A 4,838-nucleotide genomic window follows, 5' to 3' on the forward strand; every position below is an offset into this window, starting at 1 on the left:
CTACCACACCAACACGACGATGTGAAGTAGGGTTTTGGCAGAAAGTCAAACGAAAATGTAGAAACCTTAGTGGCCAACACCATACCATTGTTCATTATGTTTGAAAGTGCTTGACTTCAAGTTCTGATTTGTAGATTCACCATGGCCGGCACACATATTTCACCCTTCTGGAATATATGGTGGTGCCGGAGATGGATGGTGGAACAGTGATGATGGGTGCCGGAGATGGATGGTGGAGCGGTGATGATGGGTTTGGTGTTAGGGTTTTGAGAAGAATTGGTTTGCAGAGATGATAAAGGATGATCGTGTGTGTTTTGGGAATGAGTGCTAGGGGGTAAATCAAAGAAGCAAACTTCAGTGGCAGAAAGAAAAGTTAAAAAAGACTCCTGGCGCAAATGTACGATATCAATTGATATATATAATAATATGAGGATGATAATAATAACAATAACAATTAATTAAAAAAGAACCAGATTTACCACACGTCGCGTAAAAAAGTGTCGAATAGCACCAATACCACACCACCGTCAGCGACAACCAATACTGAAGTTACAGTGTATTAATGTAAAGAAATTAGACTTCAACGTAAAACATAGAAAATAATAATTAAGTCGATTTAGGACCCCACATGTTGTAACGAACCTGTCAAACAGGGAAAAGATAGACGACGTAAAACGTTGAACCATACACGCACGTTGAGCCGTGTTAACTCGCAAAATCTAGTACGAAGCATAAAACGAAATGTTAAAACGTTGAATCACACATACGTTACATCGTGTTAACTTGCAAAATTTAAAACGAAAAATCAGCGAAATATGAAAAGTGTGGGGATCAAAGTTGAAAGTACAAAAGTTGTAAGTTTGAATTGCAAGAGATGAGAACTTTTTGTGTTATAAGTAGAAAAACAAATAGCTTTGTATTAAAAATGAAACATCATTTTTTTAAAATCACCCTAGACATAAGGTACACACCTATATATGCATACAAATGTTGTTTATTTTTGTGTTATAAGTAGAAAAATAAATAGCTTTGTGTTAAAAATGAAACATTATTTTTTTTTTTAAAACCACCCTAAGTATAATGTACACACCTATATGCATACAAATTTTGTTTATTTAATAAGAACAAATTATAGTTTGTTGATTTGTTAATTTGTTAATAAGAACAAGTAATATTTATATTTGATAAAGATAAAGATAGAGTTGTTTTGAGATGATTTCAAATTTCAATGATCAATGGTGTGTCACGGGTCAAACAAACACGTGCTTTATTTTGTTTAATTATTTATATTTTTTCTCATGTAATAAATTCATATATTTATATCTGTAGTTATAAGAATGAGAATATTTTGTTCTTTAACAGTTTCTTGAAAAAATACGATATAATGTGAAACTAATGTTAAATTTTTTTTAACAGGAAAACTAGGTTTCTTATGATTCAATTAAGAAATCGTATTTTTTTTTGTAACTAGCTAGAGCGTACTGTTTGAATTCGTATAAGAGTCGAAAGTTATCTTATGATTTTCTTTTAAATACTAAAAGTGTAAGAGTTATTATTTTGGGTTATTTCAATTAGAATAGTCACATGAAGGGGTATGGTCCTAAATTTTGTACTAATTATACGAGTCAATCTCAGATTACGCGCGAGATCATATCCAAGATAAACCAAATTGATAACTTTCCTGACCTTGCGCCGACTACACAGATGTTCCCAAGTCGCGTGAGGGGTCAGGACCAAAACAAAATCGATTCTAACACTTATCTCCTCAGATGAAAGACCTTGCTTCCTTGACCTTGCGTCGACTGCACGGGATATAGCCGAGTCGCGCAGAGGCAAGAAGCGCAAGTAAACATCGGACAAGTACAAAAGGTACAAGTGATAGAGCAGTGAGCCAATAAGCGTTCAACAGGCTGTATATGATCGTGCTGCACGATGGACAATCGTATAGGAGACAAAGAGATACACAAGGACGTATATGTGGCACCAATCAGTGTGCGCCGACCACTGCTACATGATCTCCACTTGGCTGCTGATGACAAACTAGACAACAAGGACAATTGTCAGGACACGTGGATCAATTCAGCATGCGCCAGATACCCTCTCGCCTGGAATCACTAACGGTCGTTGCAGAGGGAGCAATATGAATATTCCTTGTTGTCGTCCTCAAGCCAAAGGCCCATCAGCTCATCTCCTTCACAAACCACCTCGGCTATAAATAGGGAACTTCACCTCCAAGTTTAAGGATCGCTCCTTTTCTCTCTCACTTAATACACATGCTACTATCCTCAAAACATTTACTTATTCTTACGCCGGAGGGTGGATACAAGGAGAACCCCCTTATTCTCCTCCTTGTAACGAGCTTACGGTGTGTTGATTGTTTTGCAGGATCATCATCGTTGTTTAGACGAAAACGGAAGAATATTAACCTTATTTGGACGAGACACTAACCACAAGCTAATCACCATATTAGTTTGGTGTTTTTTCATTGGCGCCCACCGATTTATACAATCACTTTTCATCTTCTTTCTGAGTTGTTACTCTTGATCAATGGTTGATCAAGGTATTCCGTTTCCACCATTCGGTTCACAAATCTCAAATGGGTTTGGCAGCGGACAGCACACATGTCCAAAACCAACCCATTGACGAGTACGCCGAAGGTGAATTCACAAATGTTGGAGCCATGCGCGTACGGTACTCGTGTTGTCCAAACGGTGACTCCATCAAATCAAGGCGCTGGTCCTTCAACACCCACAATGTCAGGATTGCCAGAGGGAGAGACTCCCGCTTCATGGTATGCAAAAAGTCAGGCCACGCTGAACCTCATTTACGCACAATGTGCGCGCAAATGGGACCAGCACAAGCCCAAACGCAACAAACCCGATGGTGACACGGGTACTTATTATTAAAACTAATTAATATATAGAAATTGTATATCGGGTGATTGAAAATCATTAAGCCCATTTGACAACACGGGATATATATGCGTATGATATTGGCTTCCACTCATGTTGCATGTCGATTTGATTTCGCAGTTGATTTCCGTAGAATTTCAAGTTATAATAACTAGACCGCATAACCGCAACACATACGCATAATGGGATGGTATCACATCATAAACCAAGGAACCAAGATTTACAGACGAGTGCGTTTCTATCAGAAGAATCAACCCACACATCCATCTCCTGTATACACATATACACGCTTCAATTTCTTTCAGACAATTTAACACATCATACAACAATAATCAACCCGAGAGGCTGAGAATAAAATAACGTGTAACTTGAGCTCATGACAAAATGAGATTTCATTCAGGCATTTTATCGAACATCCGGTACCCTCATGTATGAAGGTAATATGCCAAGAAACTGGTACTCGATTAGTTAAATAGTTAAATGCTAACAAACTTGATTCGATTGTTAGGGCTTGAATAATACAGAAACAATATCCGTTCAAAAGTTTAAATCAAGAGGATATAAAAAAATTGATTAGGTTATTAATTTTCTAACAACATTGGAAGTAAAAACAATATGTTAACGTGTGCATGGATGCATGCATGTGGCACGTATCAAACTTAAAGGCAATGTCCTAAATTATGAAGAATAATGAAAAACTAAAATAAGAAAATTGTGAAGATAATGTATCTTATCAATTGATAAGATAAGATTGACAGGATTATGCAACCCCAGATCTGTTAATTAGGGATCAATAAAGCACATGTATAATAAGGGATCAAAGAACCAAAACAAAAACTTATGATCGACAGTGCGTTAGAGCGGGCTGACGGTGGCTTTAGATCACCGACGGTGCGACGGTTGTTTTATCGCCACATGAGACTTCGAGTTGAAGGAATGGATGAAGGGAACATTATATAGCTAGCGGGTGGTTACTAGGTGGGCTGGGCTTATGTTGGCCATATAAGTACATACAAGGGTTATTAAAATGAAATCCATTTTAGTAGTCACTTGTTGACTAGATTTTTTGATTACAAGAATCATTTGTTTGAGATAGTATAAATCATTTGATTTCGATATTGGTTAATCAATTATGTTTGTGTTTGTTTGTAAAAACAGTTGTTTATAAAAATGTCTCCAAGACAAAGAGCAAACAATTCTAGGGCTTATGTTGGCCATATAAGTACATACAAGGGTTATTAAAAAACACATCCCACATCGGGACTGAAAGGGAAAAAGTATTCGGTTTATTAAGGTTGTTACGTGTTGGGTTGTAGTGTTCGTAAGAAGGAGAGATGGTTGGCATCTCCCCTGGCAGGGACGGGAACAGCTTTCGAGCTTACCTGTTATTACACATCCGGTTAAGGCTACCCACTTCGGTGGATCTATAACCCAATTTTTTTTTTGTTAAATTGTTCGAAAGAAATTGAAGCGTGTGTATGTGTATACAGGAGATGGATGTGTGGGTTGATTCTTCTGTTAAAAACGCAATCACTCGACTGTAAATCTAGGTTCCTTGGTTTATGATGTGATACTATCCCATTATGCGTATGTGTTGCGGTTTATGAGGTCTAGTTATTATAACTTGAAATTCCACAGATGTAAACTACAAAATCAAATCGACATGCAACATGAGTGGAAGCCAATATCATACGCATATATATCTCGTGTTGCCAAATGGGCTTAATGATTTTCAGTCACCTAATATACAGTTTCTATATATTAATTAGTTTTAATAATTACCAGTGTCACCACCAGGGTTTGTTGCATATATGTACCCGTGTTGCTGATTTCTGTTTTATAGTATGTTTGTTCATGTTTGGTTCCAGGTTGAAGATAATAATAGTTAAAAAGTTATTACTTAAGAAGGGTATGGTTTAGTAAAAA

General features: G+C 37.0%; 1 non-coding gene across 1 annotated transcript; it reads left to right on the top strand.

Moving 5' to 3' along the window:
- The first annotated feature begins 4,227 nt into the window (after nt 1-4,227).
- LOC118491042 lies at nt 4,228-4,354 on the top strand. Its single transcript, XR_004890267.1, has one exon. It is a non-coding gene; the product is annotated as a U6atac minor spliceosomal RNA (small nuclear RNA).
- Nucleotides 4,355-4,838: the final 484 nt, after the last annotated feature.

This window comes from Helianthus annuus, chromosome 3 (genome assembly GCF_002127325.2).
Source record: "Helianthus annuus cultivar XRQ/B chromosome 3, HanXRQr2.0-SUNRISE, whole genome shotgun sequence".
Taxonomy (NCBI): Eukaryota; Viridiplantae; Streptophyta; class Magnoliopsida; order Asterales; family Asteraceae; genus Helianthus; species Helianthus annuus.